The sequence below is a fragment of the Apodemus sylvaticus genome, chromosome 5, assembly GCF_947179515.1.
Source record: "Apodemus sylvaticus chromosome 5, mApoSyl1.1, whole genome shotgun sequence".
Classification (NCBI taxonomy): Eukaryota; Metazoa; Chordata; class Mammalia; order Rodentia; family Muridae; genus Apodemus; species Apodemus sylvaticus.
Window position 1 is genome coordinate 109,508,759 of NC_067476.1, and position 19,819 is coordinate 109,528,577.

At 42.3% G+C, this 19,819-nt stretch overlaps 1 protein-coding gene and 1 pseudogene across 2 annotated transcripts in view; one reads left to right on the top strand and one right to left on the bottom strand.

Moving 5' to 3' along the window:
- Gabpb1 (GA binding protein transcription factor subunit beta 1) overlaps nt 1-19,275 on the bottom strand; it is a 50,928-nt gene extending 31,653 nt beyond the window's left edge. Inside the window, exon 1 of one of the 2 annotated variants that reach the window (XM_052183508.1) lies at nt 19,019-19,275. The gene's annotated coding sequence lies outside the window, so the exon portion shown is untranslated. The remainder of the gene's footprint in view (nt 1-19,018) is intronic. The other variant, XM_052183507.1, reaches the window with a different exon arrangement.
- LOC127685853 (zinc finger CCCH domain-containing protein 14-like) lies at nt 7,114-8,715 on the top strand (annotated as a pseudogene).
- Nucleotides 19,276-19,819: the final 544 nt, after the last annotated feature.

Consider the following 19,819-nt stretch of genomic DNA (forward strand, 5'->3'; position numbering starts at 1 on the left):
AGTATAGCGATTAAAACTGACACTTTTAGCTGGGCAGTGTGGCACACGCCTGTAATCCCAGCACTCTGGGAGGCAGAGGCATGCAGATTTCTGAGTTTGAGGCCAGCCTGGTCTACAAAGTGAGTTCCAGGGCAGCCAGGGCTATACAGAGAAACCCTGTCTTGAAAAAAAAAAAAAAAAAAAAAAAAAAACAAATCCAAAAAAACAAAAACAAAAACAAACAAAAAAACAACAAAAAAACTGACACTTTCATACACTGCCCTATTGTGTATATCAACAATAGTAGAAGTAAACCAGCTTTAACTTAATTTAGCAAATTATTAAAAGTTCTAAGAGCTCTTAGCGACGGGGAGCTCTCTAAGGTCTCCCCTGCGCAGGACAGCAGACAGCGTGGGCTTCCACAACCTGTCCCCAAGCCTCTGAATAAAGTGTTTCGATAACAAAAAAAAAAAAAAAGTTCTAAGAATGTAAAAAACCCACTAATTAAATGATTGCCCTTCTGTTAACCTACTGTAAAGGGGAAAAGATAGATAAGTTATAACACATCTAAAGAAAGAAAAGTAGTTTGATTAGAGAACCTAACACCACAAGAGGCAATCATTTTTTTTTTTTTTTAAATTTTGGTTTTTTGGATTTGGTTTTTTTCGAGACAGGGTTTCTCTGTATAGCCCTGGCTGTCCTGGAACTCACTGGGTAGACTAGGCTGGCCTTGAACTCAGAAATCCGCCTGCCTCTGCCTCCCAGAGTGCTGGGATTACAGGCGTGCGCCACCACTGCCCGGCTAAGAGGCAATCATTTAATTAGCCCAAAGCTATATAATAAAATGTATGTGCTACTCAGCCAATAGGTTTAGTTTGAATATCAAAACATAAAGAACAAAATATAACACAGGTTATTCTCAGTAACTGTGAGGCTGAAGTAGATAAGAGTCACAACTTCAAGTCCAGCTTAGGCTACACAGCCTGCCTTGGGACATATTTGTATCATACTATAGGATCATTTGTTAATATTTTTAGTAATACACACACACACACACACACACACACACACACACACACATACAATGTTATATATAGCACTAAACCACAAACAAGTGATCTAATAGTATGATTATGGGGAAATTTTCCATTTTATAGTTTCTGTAATTTTTTATGGACCAGATTACACTGCACAGCTGTCAAATAAGTAAATACAACACTGAAGAAGGTGTCACATGCCTGCCTTACTAACAGGAGGAGTGAAGAAAAATGAGGACACTGAGGAGCACACTTGATGACCTACTTAGAGGCACTACCATGGGACATTTGAGTAAATATACTCTCATAACTTCCCCATGTTTCAGTTATTCAAAACCTGTTGTATTTAAGACCCTAGCACAGAAGCTACTGTGTTTTTTTTTTTAAACCATAAACAATATAACAGATTCAAGTCACTAGACTAAGAAATGAGTGGGTCTCAAAAGTCCCCTAGATGTCCTTTGTTTGCACAGGGAAGCACTGGAGAGATTAAAAGGTAGGGAAGGAGCAGAAAGTGGTGGCACACGCCTGTAATCCTAGCATTTGAATTTCTGAGTTCGAGGCCAGCCTGGTCTACAGAGTAAGTTCCTGGACAGCCAGGACCACACATAGAAACACTGTGTAGGGAAAAAAAAAAAAGAAAAAAAAAAAAAGGTGGGGAAGGTTCTAGCATGTAATAATGGTCCTGTCAGAAATACTAGAAGTCTCACAATGGGGACATCTCAAATGGCAAAAAACTGTCTCATTATCTGGGTCCTGCACTGGAACAGTATATACTCTTAACTGCTGAGCCATCATCTCTCCAGCACCAAAACTGTAATTTTCATTTAACCTTAAGAGAAGGAATTAAACACTTTAAAAAATAGAAATTGATCTAATGGAAAAAAAAATACATGAGATCAAAAATCAAAGAGAAACCCTATCTCAAAAAAACAAACAAAAAAAACCAAAAAAAATTTAAATAAATCAAAGATGCTCTCATTTTCTTGTCCAGACAAAAATTTAAAAAAAAAGAACTTTAAATAATGAAAAATATCAAAATGTAGCAAACAGTTTTCTATGTTCACCTGAAAACACAATGAAGTAATTCTGACTGGGAGAAATCCCATTGTATCCAGACAGTAAAAATGACCAAGAGTCTAGAGGCTGGCCCATCAGGTAATGGAGCTGCTATGAAACATGAGGACCACAGTTCAGATTCCCAGAACCCACATAACACAAGGTGGATGGGATAGCCTAGCACCCAGAAGGTGGGGGAGATAAGGCTAGCCAGATTCATAATGCTGAGTTCAATGAGAGACCACGCCTCCAATAAATAAAACTGGAAGCAACCAAAGACCCTCAATTTCAATCTCTGGCCTTCATATGCACACATGCATGTGTACCCATATATGTGTAAGTGCACATACACACATGTACCATATATACATATACCTAATGGGTTAAGTCTTCAGTTCATTCAAACTGTTTATCTACACGTTAGATAACATTTAACATGTTAAACTAATATTTTAGAATATTATTCTCAGAATAAAAATTAATATTAAAAAAATAAAGGTTAGTAATTAAAATATAGGGCCCATCATTTGATTTCTCTATTTGAAGAAAAATCAGTCAGTTTTACTGACTGCCAATATACTCAGAATTGTCTGTGGCATGTTACAACACTTAGTTTAATACTCCTCCTTGAGAATATAAAAATACCCATTCAATATGTTCTGTTTTAAATTCATTCACTGTTTATGAGGTGCTTATCATAGTCTAGCATAAACCATTGCTTTACTTAAATTAAAACCTAAGACCCACCTAGAAACTTCACCTCAAGAATTATACATGCTGAGTGCCATCTAGTGGTTACAGGAACAGCTTATACAAGCATACAGACCTAAATAACATCTTCAATACTTTCATTTAGAAACATTTACAAATAGTATGTAATTTTTTTTTTTTGAGAGGGGTACGGTTTCAAGACAGGGTTTCTCTGTATAGCCCTGGCTGTCCTGGAACACTCTGTAGACCAGGCTGGCCTCTAACTCAGAAATCCGCCTGCCTCTGCCTCTCAGAATGCTAAGTTTACAGGCGTGTGCCACCACTGCCTGGCTAGTATGTAATGTATTAAGAATCAAGACCTAAACTATATATACACCATAAACTGAACTATGTTAAAAAAAAAAACACAGAAAAAGAACTCAAAACAAAGAAGCATGACAATTAAAAATACAAAATTTCCCATTATTCTGTAAGTGTTGTACAAGGAACACATATTACTCATGTAATTAAAAGCACTTCTATTAAAAATCTTTACATCAGGGCTAGAGAGATGGCTCAGGGGTTAGAAGCACTGACTGTTCTCCCAGAGGTCCTGAGTTCAATCCCCAGCAACCACATGGTGGCTCACAACCATCTGATACGGGATCAGATACCCTCTTCTGGTGTGTCTGAAGACAGCGACAGTGTACTCACATACATAAGATAATCTTTTTTACAAAAACATCTTTACATCAAAACTAGGTTACAGGTAAGTTTTAAAACTTTTAGTACATAATGTTAAATCTTAAAAGCATTTGTTTTAAAAAGAAAAAAGATGTAAAAGTATTAACATGTTTATAGCTATTACATATGAAATATTCTTGGCAATCAATAAGTAATTGTCAACATTCTCATGAGAAAAAAAAACCTCAGGGGCTGAGAGCTGGCTCGGTAGTTAGGAGCACATGCAGCTCGCCCTTGCAGAGGGCTTAGGTTCAGTACCCAGCACCTGCACAGGATCTTATAGTATCCACAGTTCCAGGGGACCTAGTGCCTTCCTCTGGTCTCCACGGGCACTGCACACACTTCGTGCACACATACACATACATGCAGGCAAACACTCTTACACATAAAATAGAAAGGAATTTCACTAATAATACAGTCCTCTGAATCTTGTCACCTCTCACTGCTGTCCCCAACTTACAAGGGAGGAAGAATAAAAGGATTTATTAAGTACACTTGTCTTCAACTTTTTGTCTTCTACTTTAAGAGAACACAGAGAAGCCTTTGAAGTAGAAGGTAGTGTGTCATCTGAAGACCTGCGTATGGTCTCTCCTCCCTGTGTAATTTTTTAGAAGGGAAAATGATCACTATACCCCTTTTCTTTTCTGAAAAAGCATTCTATGTAGCAAAGGTTGGCCTCATATTCAAGACCCTCCTACCTCAGGCTTCTGAATGCTAGCTAGATGTGCTACCAATCTAATTATCCAACCCACATTTATCTTAAAAACAAAATAAAAGCTGGAGATGAAATCTGTAGACAGAGGCCCTGCACCCAATCCCACCACACACACACACACACACACACTCATTTTCTCTCTCCTCTCTCTCCCCTCTCTATCCCTACATCCCCCTTGCCAGGAAATCTCTCTTTCCTGTTAACCATTCTGAAGTAGACACAGTAGTGAGCTGAGGCCGGAGAAAGAAATCACCAGGAGTTCAAAGCTTGTCTGGGCTACATAATGAACTTGAAGACATCCAGGGATACATAGCAAGACCTTGTCTCAAAAATTTTAAAAATAAAGCTAACGGTTTCCTTTAGTTATAAATATCACTAGAATATCTGTTCTAACCAAAGCAGAGTAAACAGAAAGAATGGATGGCTTGGAAACTAAGAACCCAAAATAAATACAATGGAAAAGGATTCAAAAGGCTGATGACCTTAAGGCAACAGCTGTGCCAGCCATGGAAAGCAAATCTGACTGGAGTATCAGGACAGAGGTTACAGGAAGGCCCTCCAACACAGGCCAGTAAGCCTTCTGTGAAGGGACTGAAACTTCCAATGGAGAGTCTGGGGCACATGATGACGATGGATATAAGGTGGCTAAGTAAAATATTAAAAAGAGGCACAACTTCTCAGAGAAAAGCAAAAATAGTAAGTTTTCAGTCACACTGTACATAAGCATAAATTACAAAATGTAGGCTGAGCAATACTCCCCAGTAGTCTATACCCAGAACCTATGAGTGTTGCCTTACATGGGAAAAACAGACTTTTATATATATACGATTACCCAGGTGAGCCCAATGAAAAGAAGGAAGCAGGAGGGACTGAGATGTGATGAACTGTGATCCTGGCAGGGTATGTGTGTGAGAGACAAATGAGGTGAGCTGGAACATGAGAGTGGGGTGGACAGGGAGGGAGAGACTGAACTGAGATTCATTTTAAGATCCTGGAAGGGTCACCATTCAAGAAATTCAAGCTGGGCACAGTGACAAACCTCTGTAATCCCAGCAATGGAGAAAATAAGGCAAGATGACTAAATTCAAAGTCAGCTATAGGGCCATCTCAGAAAATAAAATAGCAAAAAATAATCATTGTGCCAATGTGAACTCCACACTACCACTGTACAAGAACCAGTTTATCTACAAGGCCCCCATTCCTATAACCATAACCTTGATCTCAAAGCTCAGACCTCAAGGCCAAACATCCTGTGATATCACAGAAAGTGGAGACACCTGTCTCAGGGTAACCTTGTTTCAAGAACTGGGACCTGACATTAGATTTCATTTGAGAGCCCTTTTTATTACCTGTTAAGCTTTTCACAAGGGATGTGCCTTGTCTCTGGGAATCTGGGGGAAGTGCTGATTTTCTTCTACGGCATTCTTTTACCTACTTCAGCAATGCAAGCCTGCTCAAAACTACTTATGCTCTAGAGTGAGAGCATACTCCCGCTCAGGGACCCTCTCTCTCTTCTCTAGTACCTGCTTGCCCTGCCTAAAGCATGCACTTTATCTGACCAGCATTAAATGATGGTACAGTATAATACTAATACACAATATAATGTATTACACATCCATACATTTAAGAATTATTTTCCCTTGAGACAAGGTCTCACTATATGGCCCTGATTGGCCTAAAACTCACTTTATAGACCAGGTTTGCCTTGAAATCCCAGAGATCTGCATGTCTCTGCTATCTTGTGCTGGGATTAAAGGTCTAAGCATGTTTATACAGCTCCACGCCCATGCCCAGTGACACCCCTCGGGAACAACAGCATACCTCCAATCTTTCCCAAACTGTTCCATCAACCACAGAACAAACACATTTCCTCACCAAGTCTTATAGACTTATTTTAAGTTTATAGAAGAAATTTATTTGCAGTACAATCCTGGCCCCATTAAATCACACTTGCAGCAGTCTATGGGGGCCATTCTCATTCAAACCACCATATTCCACTCTCTGGTCTCCATATGCCCCTGGTCATATTATAATGTAAAATGTATTCAGTCCAACTTCAGAAGTCCTAATAGTCCTTCACAGTCTCAACATGTTAAAAAGTCCAAAGTCTCTTCTGTATTTGTAATCCTTTGCAAAAGCAACTTACATTAATTCCAGCTTATAAAGGCATTGTGTGTGTGTGTGTGTGTGTGTAGGTTGAAGAAATACTGGAGCAAGGGAAACTCCCAATCCCATACCTTCAAGTCTTGTATGACGACTTTTAGATGGCTCTGTCCTTCCAGCTTTTCTGCCGGAAACACTTCTACTGGGCATGCTCCATTCCCTGTATGCAGCGCTCTTATTTCATGGCTCTAGCATCTTGGGGACCCCAAAACAATCCATGCAGGGACTCAGGTAGATTCCACAACTCCTTTACCAGGTATCCTTTCTGTCTCTAAATTCATGTGGAAGATGCTGCAAAGACTGGCTGCCAATAAAAGTAATGGACCATTTCTCTAGTGGAAATTTCCCATTTTTGTTTGTTTGGTTGGTTTGATTTGGTTTTGGTTTTCTCAAGAGAGGATTTGTATTTCATGCCCAGCCTTGGTGGAGAGTTCAGGACAGCCCACTGCTGACTATGTGGCACGGTCTTTAGTAATCACTCTTAGGCAGGTCTACAATGAAAAGGATCAGGTAGAACAAAAATAAATACAAAAATGTACAATTTGAAAAGAAAAAGAACATGAGGAAATTCAGTGTTAGAGCCCAGACTTGTCCTGATAAAAATAGTAGATTAAGAAGAGGCCTGAGGAGGCAGAGCGGTGGCATTGGGGGCAGGCTGAAGAGTGGCAGCCAGCGGTGGGCTCCAGGTAACCGAAGCACCACACAGTGCTGACCCGGCCATGAGCCATGGAAATTGGCACCGAGATCAGCTGCAAGATCCGGAGTGCCACTATGGGGAAATTACAAGAATTAGGAGTTTAGTGGGTTCCACTGTATATTAGATAAACGTCTCTCTGTGAAGTCTCTTACAACTGAGCCTTCTAAAGTCCCCTGATACCAGCATCTTTGATAGTAACATGCCTTAAACAAGAACAGTTTTAGAGAAAGCACAAAGCTGCCTCTCCCCTTTCCGCTTCTAACTCTAGACCTGAAAAAAGGGATTCCAGAGTTTCTATAAGTTCACAGAAGCAGAAATCCACTAACGTCAGACATTCATATGACAACGGAGCTTCCACCTGGCTAATGACAACAGTGAAACCTCTGAGGAAGCCAGCACCCTCTGAAGACGGGATTGATATCAAGCCAAAACAAGATGATCTCATTGATGAAGACCTCAATTTTGTGCAGAAGAACCCCTTTCTTAGAAAAAAGTCTACAGTGACACATACAGTTCTTCTAATCCTATTAAAATTTATCGACATCCTAAAAGTAGAAATGCAGACACCGGTACTTATTTAAACAGGCTGCAACTTCAGCAGCAGCAAAGCAGTGCTCACGCTGCCAAGCAGCTGGATGCACAGAGCAGCCAGGTATGTGAAGGACGGTTGTGTGAGCCAGAAGTGCTTAGCAGCATAGAAGACGCTTATAGCCCCCTTCTCAGAAACAATTTGGATAAAATGAGTACTGAGGAACAAAAACTTTCGGAAGAGGAGTTGCCAGTGGTTAAGTTCAGTTGTTAAAGTAAGATTTAGCCATGATGGAGAAGAGGAGGAAGAAGATGAGGATTATGGAACCCGGATAGGAAGCTTGTCCAACAGTGTGTCGGTCCCAGCAAAGCCTGAGAGAGGAGACATTCTCTCCCACCTTCTGAACAAGCTAACAAGAATCTAATTTTGAAGGTTATCTCTAACGCTGAAGAGTCTGTAACAAAAACAACTATTCCGCAGCTCCACAGGAACAGACACTTCCAGTTGCTCCCAGAACTCAAATTTCTCAAGAAAAATTGCTAGCAGAAATGGCCCAGGGGCAAAACAGGGCCCCCAGAGTAAGTCCCCCTGTTAAAGAGGAAGCAAAAGGAGATAATACAGACAAAGTTCAAGCTGAGATGACTGACCTGAGTGTGGCATAGAAACCAGAAAAACTTTTAGAGCGCTGCAAGTACTGGCCTGCTTGTAAAAATGGGGATGAGTGTAGACACCATCATCCCATTTCGCCTTGCAAAGCCTTTCCCAACCATAAATTTGCTGAGAAATGTTTGTGTATCCAAATTGTAAATATGACACAAAGTGTACTAAAGCAGATTGTCCCTTCACTTACATGAGAAGAGCCCCAGTACTGACTCCAAAACCAGCACCATCTTCTAATGGCCAGCTCTGCCGTTACTTCCCTGCTTGTAAGAAAATGGAATGTCCCTTCAACCACCCAAAACACCATAGGTTTAATACTCAGTGTGCAAGACCTGACTGCACATTTTATCATCCCACCATTACTGTACCGCCAAGGCATGCCTTGAAATGGATTCGACCTCAAAGCAGTGAATGATGCCCTACCTGGCAGAAAATCGTGTAGTTTGAAAACTTCCATTTTCTGATGAGAGATGTTCTACAGAACTTGTCACATCTTTGAAATTTAGAATATATTGCTTTTATAATATGAATTTTACTGCCCACCTGAAGTGTCTAATTTTTCAAGTTTGTAAGCTTATTAAGTGGTTTCAACAATTTTTGTTTGTTCATTTTGACTATGAAAAAGACAGTTTAAAGAAAAGCCAAAATCAGCAGAGTGGTGGTGGCGCCCGCCTTTAATCCCAGCACTTGGGAGGCAGAGGCAGGCGGATTTCTGAGTTCAAGGCCAGCCTGGTCTACAGAGTGAGTTCCAGGACAGCCAGGGCTACAAAGAGAAACCCTGTCTCGAAAAAGAAGGAAAAAAAAAGAAAGAAAGAAAAAAGAAAGGAAGGAAGGAAGGAAGGAAGGAAGGAAGGAAGGAAGGAAGGAAGGAAGGAAGGAAAGGAGAGAAAGGAAAGGAGAGAAAGGAAGGAAAGGAGAGGAAAGGAGAGGAGAGGAAAGGAAAGGAAAAAGGAAAGGAAAAAGGAAAGGAAAAAGGAAAGGAAAAAAGGAAAAAGGAAAGGAAAAAGGAAAGGAAAAAAAGGAAAAAGGAAAGGAAAAAGGAAAGGAAAAAGGAAAGGAAAGGAAAAAGGAAAGGAAAAAGGAAAGGAAAAAGGAAAGCCAAATTCTATTAAAACATGTGTTGGGGGGCAGGGAGAAGAGGCCTGATCGGAGCAAAAGAAGTGGTGCCCATAGGGAAAGCCCCTACCCAGCTCAACTGAAACAACCTTCTGCTCAGTTAGGTGAGGTGCTCCATACCTGTGATCCCAGAATTTGGGATGAAAAGGCAGGTGGATCTCTGTCAGTTCAAGACCAGTCTGGTGTTCATAGGAAATTCCAGAACAGCCAGGACTCTAGAGAGATCCTATTTCAGGACCTTATCTTGCAGGGTGGTGGTGGTGGTGGTGGTGGTGGTGGTGGTGGTGGTGGTGGTGGTGGTGGTGGTGCACGCCTTTAATCCCAGCACTAGGAGACAGAGGCGGGTGGATTTCTGAGTTTGAGGCCAGCCTGGTCTACAGAGTGAGTTCCAGGATAGTCAGGACTATACAGAGAAACCCTGTCTCAAAAGAACCTATCTTAAAAAAACAAAACAAACAAATAAAGAACCCCAAATAATAATAATTTTAAAAGAATTTTGTTCCTAAAAAGCAACAAATGTAAAGTGCTGCCAATGTGATTTAAAGGGGCCAGGATTACACTCCAAACTCTTTCTTTTATAAACTTATTAAAGATATATCAATAAGCCTTGGTCATGTTTTGTCACAGCAACATACAAGTAATACAGACATTGGTACCAAGAGTGGACTGTAGCTATGAAGAATCTGACCAAGTTTGTTTACACTTACACATACACACAGACACACAGACACACAGACACACAGACACACACACACACACACACACACACACACACACACACACACGCACCTTTTTTAAATTTTTTGAGGAATGTGCAAGACTGTGGAACTTTGAACTAGAAACGCAACTAAATGCTGTTATCAGGTGTAAAGAGCCACTCTCAGAAGAACCTGGGAGACAGTTCTCAAGCCAGTGCAGTCTATGTTGGTCCAGCTCATCAAGGCTTGGAGGGGACAATACTAACAGCTGTGCAAGAGGCAAAAGAAACTTTGGCAAAAACATGGCTGGTGTTTGCTCCTGTCCTAAGAACTTGCCTGAAGCTAATGAAGCAAGTAACTGGGCATAGAAAATGTCAAGACTGCAGTGTTGAGTCTATGCCGTAATTATTTACAGGTTTACAATGAAAAAGAACATGTGGAGCAGAATTATGGTTTGGAAAGAAAAGGACCATTGAAAAGTTTAATATTATACAGCCAAGGCATGTGCTAGAAGAGATGCTACAACTGTTAAGATTAGCACTGGTAAGGGATCTGCTCTGCACTATGACTAAAACAACAGGGGAAAGAAAGAAAAGAGGGAGGGAGGGAGGAAGGGAGGGAAGGAGGGAGGGAATGAATAATTAACTGTAACAAAAATCAGTTCGGACTTTTAAAAAACCACTTTATTTAAATAGTGTGGTGGTTTGAATAGAAATGGACCCCATAGGCTCATTGGGAATGGCACTATTTAAAAGGATTAGGACATGTGGCCTTGTTGGATGTCACTGAGGGTGGGTTTGGAGGTTTCAGTAGCTCAAGCCAGGCCCACTCTCTTCTTCCTGCTGCCTGCCGATCCAGATGTACAGTTTTCAGCTTTCTCCAACATGTCCACCTGCATGCATGCCACCATGTTCCCCATCATGATGATAATGAACTTAAGTCCCAGAACGGTAACCCAGCCCCAATTACTTTCCTTTATAAGAGTTTCTATAGGGCTGGAGAGATGGCTCAGCAGTTAAGAGCACTGACTGCTCTTCCAGAAGTCCTGAGTTCAATTCCCAGCAACCACATGATAACTCAAACCATCTGTGACAGGATCTGATGCCCTCTTCTGGTCTGTCTGGAGATAGCTACTGTGTACTCATAAACATAAAACAAATACGAGTTTCTATAGGGCTGGAGAGATGGCTCAGCAGTTAAGAGCACTGACTGCTCTTCCAGAAGTCCTGAGTTCAATTCCCAGCAACCACATGATAACTCAAACCATCTGTGACAGGATCTGATGCCCTCTTCTGGTCTGTCTGGAGATAACTACAGTGTACTCATATACATAAAACAAATACTTTAAAAAGAAGTTGCTATAGTCATGGAATTTCTTCACAGCAACAGAAAGACAAGTAGATATGTATCAGATTTCAATTTCTCATGAACCATGACACATCATTCTAGCTAGTTAGAGCCAGTATTCTTTTTAAAAAAAACCTGAGCATACAACATAGTTACATGTACACATATGCACAAGAACACAGTAAGAAGTACAAATGACCATAATGTGTAACATATCTTACTGAGCTACTAGAAAGTATTGTAGCTCAATAGTACCTCTCCTTTGATGGAGGCCCAACAAAGTTTTTAAAAATTTGAAAACTACTTTGATTGTTGCTATGTAGGTTTAAAGACAGGTCTCAGGGAATCTTCTAACATGCCAGGCAGGCACACCCTACCCAACCCACTAAAGACCTTAAGTTTCTTCAATCCAGAACATGCTCTTTCACTCTGGCACCCAGGTATCAAGTCTCTGACCACCAAGTGGCAGCCACATCACAGGCCCTTCTCCTTATCTAGCTTTGTTCCTTTCTATTCAACTCATACCCAACACCAGAAGCTGTTTACTACACCCGCCACTCCTACAACAGCTCCTACAACAAGGACTTTGTCTTGGTTTTTTAAAACAGGGTTTCTGTGTAGCCCTGGCTGTCCAAGAATTTGCTTCAACTCAGAAAACCACCTGCCTCTGCTAGCCCCTCCTCACCCTCCAACGCTGGGCTTAAAGGCGTGCACCAACACTACCACATTAGTTTATTTACTCATTACTGAGAGCTGAACAGAGCCTGGCATGGACAAGGGTTTCCAAGTACATTTTAAAAGGGAAGGAAAGGGAAGAACATTGTTAACAAGGAAACGGAAGTGTTAGGATGGGTGCCTCAGAGTAAGAAGTCAAAGAAGCAACTGTAATATGAAAAAGTGTAAGGATCAGAAAGTAGACTTTACCCTGCAGACTACTGGGGTTAGTCAAAATGTTGATTATTCAAAACATGTATTGGGCACAGACAGGCTCAGTTCACGTTGCTTGGCACAGTTGTGAGTGCAAAGGTTAATGGTGCAGTGAGAGTACAAAGGCCAAAGCCAAACTCTCTTCTTGAGCTTTCAGGAGCACGGGTTTGGAAGTTTAAGGGAAATTATTCTGACAGCAGGGTAGACTCAAGAAAGGAGAATCTTAGAAAAATTGGTAGATATAAAGGAAAAGCATGTATCATAGACAACTTCAAGATAGGAGGCCAGGAAGCAATAAATCTAAAGGTGATGGAAATTCCTTAGCCTCTACTAAACCCTGAGCCTCCACACCTCACATTAGCAGCCCAAAAAGCTTTCTGAAAACAAAGGGGTGGGGGCGGTAGGTTGGGGCACAGATGATCTATCTTATCATTGGCAGGAATGATGATACACACACACACAAAGACAATAATCAAAAGGGATAAAGAACAGAATATTAAATAAAGAGAAATAAACTTAAGCACCTTTATAAAATCAAGCAACAAGAGGCTGCCGTATGGCTTCATAGTCAAGAACACTTGCTCTTGCAGAGAACAAGAGTACACATGATGGTACACAGTCCAGTTCCAGAGCATATGATGCCCTCTTCTGATCTCTGCAGGAACCAGGCACACACACACAATACACATACATACATGCACATAAGACATGCATACACATAAATCAAAACTTTCCTAAAGAAAGTCAAGCAAGTATCTCTATTGGCTCCATATAATTAAGATAAAGACACTTATTTCTTTCTCTTAAGGAGTCTGAATACAGTATCTAATAACACAGTAAGTTAGGAAAAGTAGGAAAAGAACCTGAAACACAAACTGTACCTGGGCTCTTAACAATACCAAAATAAAACAAGTGAGGCAAATAACTAGAGGAGATTCTCAAGTTTATTTTTTTCTCCCATTTTATGTCTGTACATTTGAAAGCAAGGGAAACAAACCTTTACAGATAATGACGTAATGAAAAAAAAAAAAGGTAAATGTGGTAGTTAGATTCCTGAAAATACAAGATTCCTCTTTTGTTTAGTCCACAAAATGGCAGAACTAGCACGCACCACAATGACAACATTTTTTCCAGTTAAGTAGAAGTCATCAGAATCAACTGAGTTAAAGAGGAACAGAAGAAAGCAGGGAAAAAAAACCATGAGATTAACAAAATTACTTTCAAGGTGCATGGGACTACTTGAAATTGTTCACCGTCACTGTAAAATGGTCAAGAAATCCTAATCATTGAACTTCTTCAAATAAGTGGACGTGTGAGACAATGCTGAAGAACTCAGGGGTGGAAGTTCTGATAAAGGGAAAACAGAAATATGAACGTGACTAACGTCAAAACACACTCCAAAAAATTGTCTTCAGTCTGAGACACATAAAACAAAATGCTCACTATTGATTGACTTACAATAAGAGGAATGTATCTCTCATAGTTCCAGAGATCAGTCTAAGGTCAGGGTGGTATGCTCAACAGATAGCATTCTTTTTGCTGTATACTTTACATAGAAGGGGAAAACTAGCTGTCTGCAGTCTCTTTTTAAGGGAACTAAAGTCATATAAAAGGGCTTTATATTCACCCAGAGTTGGTGGCACACACCTTTAATCCCAGTACTCTGGAGCTAGAAGCAGGTGGATTTGGATCTCTGGGAGTTCCAGGACAGCCAGGGCTACACAAGAAACCCTGCCCCCCCCCCCAAAAGGGGGGGCTTTATATTTATCATTTACCCGAAACCATCATCTTGAAGATTTAAAGTTCCACATGAATTTCAGGAGGGTACGTTCAGATCATAGTATTAAGAGAAAGAATCGGGCCGGAGGTCTTACAAATGGAAAGGATCAACCAGTCACATAGTCATATAGGTCAAAAATTTTACATAAGCCATTTTGAATACAAAGTAAAACATTCACGCCAAATGTTTGGACATAAGACCGCTGGGCAGTGGTGGCACACACCTTTAACCCCAGTACTTGGAAGGCAGAGGCAGGTGGACTTCTGAGTTCCAGGCTAGCCTGGTCTACAGAGTGAGTTCCAGGACAGCCAGGGCTACACAGAGAAACCTGGTCTCTAAAAAACAAAAACAAAAACAAAAAAACCCCAAGAAACTACACATCCAATACTTTTCTCTTTTGATTCTTGGGGTTTTTAATCAGAAAGGTAAGACAAGGTTTCTTTGTGTCCTGGAACTTGCTCTGTAGACCAGGCTGTCCTTGAACTTGAGCTCTGCCTCCCCAGGATTGGAATTAAGGGCATGTCTACCACACCCAGCAAATAGTTTTCATCATGAAAGAAATGTCCTGGGCTAGAGATTGCTCAGTGGTTAAGAGTACAGACTGCTCTTCCAGAGGTCCTGAGTTCAAATCCCAGCAACCACATGGTGACTTACAACCATCAGTAATGAAATCTGACACTCTTTTCTGGCGTGTCTGAAGACATTTACAGTGTATTTAGATATAATAACCACTTTTGTCCATCGACCAAATAGGAGGGGGCTATATTCCCCACTACTCACTTCTCTTAAAGAATCACTACTATATTACCAGATTAGTAAGTAGTAGCCTACTTCTCTAGTGTAATGAGATTTAAACACCTAACTTTAATAGACACTCAAAATTCTTCTAGAGAAAGATACATTATATAATTACAGTATCAGTAGATTTAGCATAATTTAAAAAAATAGAAGGATTCACAGTTGCTGGTGAGTTGGCTCAGGACGTAAAGGTTTCTTTTAATGTGTGTGATGCACAGGAACAAGATACCCTGTCTATATGTCACAAATGTGCAGGAGTGAGGTCACACACCCCAGAACTGAAATTATAAGCACTTGTGAGCTGTCTAACAAGGGAGCTGAGAACTGAACTTGAATGCTCTGAAGCATGTATCTCTCCCGTCCCAGGACAAAGATCTTTACAACCAACCCTGTCCTGTCCTGAGTCTGATCCTAGACCCCACACAGTGAAGAAGGAACCAGCTCCCAAAATGTCCTTTAACCTCTAAAGTGCCAGGGTCCTCTTGCACTCATAAAATATACAAAAACCTTACCAGAACCAATAGCAGGCCATTTAGTATATCCCTCTTAGCCTAAAAACTTAAATAATTTCCAGCTAGGATAGATATGTTTGAAAGACACTGCACTGAACTGCTTCCAAATGTTACATAACAATTTGCATATATATGTATGAATGTACACACGCACACACAAATTCCAAGATTATTGACTACAAGGGTTCTGAATAGTGGGGCTGAGACCCTATAATAACTATGTACTAGGTTGGGCATAGTGGCTCATGCCTGTAAACCCAGCCTGCAAGCTGAAGCAAGGGAATTATTCCAAGTTCAAAATCAGCCTGGGCTCCATAGTGAATCTGGGGAAAATTGGAGCTAAACTGAGATTAAAAAAAATAAAAAATAAAAAAGTACAATTTACTGATCTATTAATTATCTGAGGCAACAGCTCTCAACCTATAGGCTGTGATCCTTTGGGAGTGGGGGGGGGGTCAAACAATGCTTTCACAGGGATTACCTAAGACTATCTAAAACAGGTATTTACACTACAATTCATAACAGTTGCAAAATTACAGTTAGAGTAACAATGGAATAATTTTATGGGGTGTGTGTATGGGGGTGTCACCACAACATGAGGAACATATTAAAAAGCAGCAGCATTACGAAGGCTGAGAGGCGCTGCTCTAAGGCTCGTTCTAACCACTTACTTTATTATATTAAGAAGTCATTCAATGATCCCTACTGCACAAATGAGACACTGAGGCACGCAGGAGTAACGGCTCCTGTGATCAAAAAGGCTTCAAATGGTATTCGTCATCTTTTTTTATATCAAGCTAAATCAAGACTTATCTTTGGAGAACTTATTTCTGCCTAAATCTCTACTGCAATGTCATAAGCATCCGAAGTCCAAAAAAAGATGCACTAACATTTGTGGACAACACTACAGAGCTGAGGAAACAGGTTCTAATTCTAACCTCTTCTGACACTGAATTTATCTTTTACAGGGATGAATGAACAATCATCCTCAGACAAGTAAAATGCTAATTACAACCGACCAGAAGTTGAGACACTGATGCTACAGGAATATAATTTTTAGCTGGAAAGCCATGGGGGGGGGGAGGGGGGAAGGGATCACTGGAAAGCTACCCATACTCACATTACTCACATTAAGACTGCAATTATATATTTATAAGCAAGAGCAGAGGAAGTGAATGGATCCCAAAACACATAAAATTTAGGAGACAGAAATACTGACAACCTTAATTTGTACACTACATGACATGTACACAGATGTCAATTTGCATTTGTCAATCCATAAACAAGTTCCTAGGTGTCCCAGAACTTGACTTAACATGACTCTCTAAGATCTCCAGTGAGATAAAGATTGGCCATCATCAGTGCATTTACTGACAACTTGCAAGAAACTTGATCTCACTCAAAAATGAATTTCTGACTTAAAATTTCATGTGACAAATTTTGAATTTGTAATGTAATATTTGCCTCACCTATACCTAAAGAAATACTACGGTTTTTCAAAATGCTGGGGGTGGGAGAATAAAAATCAAGTTAAAATTAAGATACAATTTTTATATGCACCTGGCACTTTCTGACAATTGCATGAAGAATGGCCAGATGCTTCCTGTTGATGAAACAGCAGAGAAAGGCCAACTGACAGAACCAGACTAGGGTCACAAGAAACCACTGGAAACTCAGCTTCCTTCCAAAGCCATTAACCCCAAGCTCATCTTGAAATATTACAGATTAATCACCCACACCCAGGAAACCCAGACTGAGTCAGGGAAGAGACTAAGGCTTACACATGCAAATTATATATGCACTGTTTCAGCAAACATCTCACTTTCCACCAAAGTTTGAAGCTTCTAAGGTGCATGTGTCCTCTAGAAAAAGATCCTCACACGCAGGTCTTCACAAGCTTATTATATGTGTGCATCGTTAAGCATACGCATTGGAACTTTAAAATGTCTTATCACTTGGACGATTTCCAGATTTCAAGACTATCCGTAAATTATCATCTCTGTACGGCTTAAGCAGCTAAATGTCCATCTTTTACAAAGTTAGAGCTCTCTCCCCCAAACACAAGAATCATTCTTCTCATTCATATTTTGTCTTGCACAATATCCTGATTGTACTTAACATGCTGAATATAAGGATGGGATTATCACGTTTTTTAAAAAGAAAAAAAGCATGATGTAGTATTTTCCACTGGTTATATGGTATGATATCACAAGACGGTCTGCAAAAATTGATTCAAGAATCTGTTTTCTGTTAAACTAGGCATTAAGACTTTCAAAAGTGCAAAACAATGCGACTCTTGCCTAAGTTCTGAGTTAACACATTAACTTTTGATTTTTGACAAAATAAGAAAAGTGAATAAAGGGTAAGAGGCATCAGTTTCCTTAAAACTCAAAGTCTGAGTCTGAAGGCCTAAGAGCCAAAAAATCTATCAGTTATACTTAAATTAATCTGGGTGAATCTCTATGAGATAGACTATAGTCTTCATACTAAATTCGGTGCGTTTTCAATTCCAGGAAGGCAACTACTTTCCTAGAAAAAGCACACCAAAGTTCTTTTTCCTCCCCAGATAAAGATTACATTTCAGAAAGTAACTTGCCTGAATAGACAGTAAACCAGTGTCTGCAGAAAGAACTCTTAAAAATTATGTTATGAAGCTCTCTTTCAGAGGTACTGTGGTCTCGTGCCCTGCTTTAAAACAAATGTCTGCTAGGCGCAGTGAAAAATGGGCTTAAAGCAAAAGCTGCAAGGGGAAAAAACACAGCAAGCAGGCCCGCTTTCCTTCGCTTTCATTTTGGAGATGCACACTTCAGCTAGGCACGCAGCTTCAACACCGTGGGAAGAGGTTCACAACAGCACACTCAACATCGATCTGTGCCCAGGCGAGACACGACCGGCGAAACTCGCGGCTTCTTTTCCGCACCCGCGCTCGCGTGGGTTCCGGTGCGAAGTCTCCGGAGCAAAAGTCTGGGCCACTGAGAATGGCAGGCTCGGTCCCTTCGGGACTGTCCAATCCACCCAGCCCCGGCCCGCCTGTTCCGGCCGAAACCCGAGCGCCCCGGGCCCGGGCCCCGTGGGCACCAGCAGGGCGGCGCGGCGCGGCCCGGCCTTCCCTCCCGCTTGTCGTCGGCCCGAATCGGCCGGGCCCTCAGGCCGCCGAGACAAAGGAGCGGGCGGGGGCCGCGCCGCCTGTCCCGCCGCCTGCCCCACCGGCCCGGAACCCCACGGCCATGGCGACCCCGCCGCAGACCTGGCCCGTGGGGCCCGCAGGAGGCCGCGGCGCCTGGCCGAGGAGGGGGCGGCGGCAGCCACCATGTCTGCCGCCCCTCCCAGAAGCCAAGCGCCGGGCGGACAAAGCGCGGCGGCGGCGGCACAGACACACAGGCCGACCCCGCCGACCCCCGCCAAACAAGCGGGGCCAGGAGCCCCGGAAACCCGGCGCCTTAATGCAATAAACAGGAAATCGCGGGGATGATCTGGGTTCCGGGGGAAGTGGAATTATTTTTTACCAGCGAAGAGATCAACTTCCACATCCGGTGGTAACAGGGCCCTACACAGACCCGCACTGACCTGGAAAAGCTTCGGGAGCGGCGGCGGGGGAGCAGCGGGAGGAGGTGCGGGGACCGCGGCGCCTCGGAGCCGGCAGGGCTGACGCAGCCCCGCCACACACAGAGCGCTTCGCTGCACAGGGCGCTATTTTCCGAAAATGCCGCGTCTGGTCGGCGCCCAAAATCCCCACCGAAAAGTCCCCGTCGGCGCGGAGGGACACGGCGGGCGAGCTCCCAGCATGCCTGTGGCTGCCTCGCCAACCCGCGCCGGTTTCCGCCCCTCTGGCCCCAGGAGCAAGCCTGCCGCCGCCCTCCCCGAGCCCCGTTCCGGCGGGAGAAAAGGATGAAAGGGTCTGGTTTTGACTTTAAACAGAGAGAAAGGAAATATGCCATTTCTAGCGTTCGGCCACACAAAGGCTGCGGCGGAATGATCCACTGGGCGACCGCAAGTCCCGGCTCGTCCGGCGCCTGCGCGGCAGCGGGGTGAGCGCTGCGGTGGCCATGTGCGCGGCCGGGTGTTCGCGCCGCGTTTCGGGGCAGGATGTGTGGGAGTTGGGGTGTGTATGCTAAGTTCTCCTCGGCCTGACTCGTAAAGCGCAGGCACTTCGGGACGCTTGGAGCTTGGACTTGATTGTGGGGTATTCTAGCAGATTCCCGGCAGGCCGAAGGGCAGCCAGGAACCTAAGATTTACCTTAGCGTGATCTGGAGGGTACCCGGGATCGCTGGTTGTGGGGCCAGTGCAGGAACAAAGGATGTGTCCGCTTCACCTGGTGTAAAGTGGTCGTGTGTGACGAGGATGTATCTGCGGCTTTTTTTTTTTTT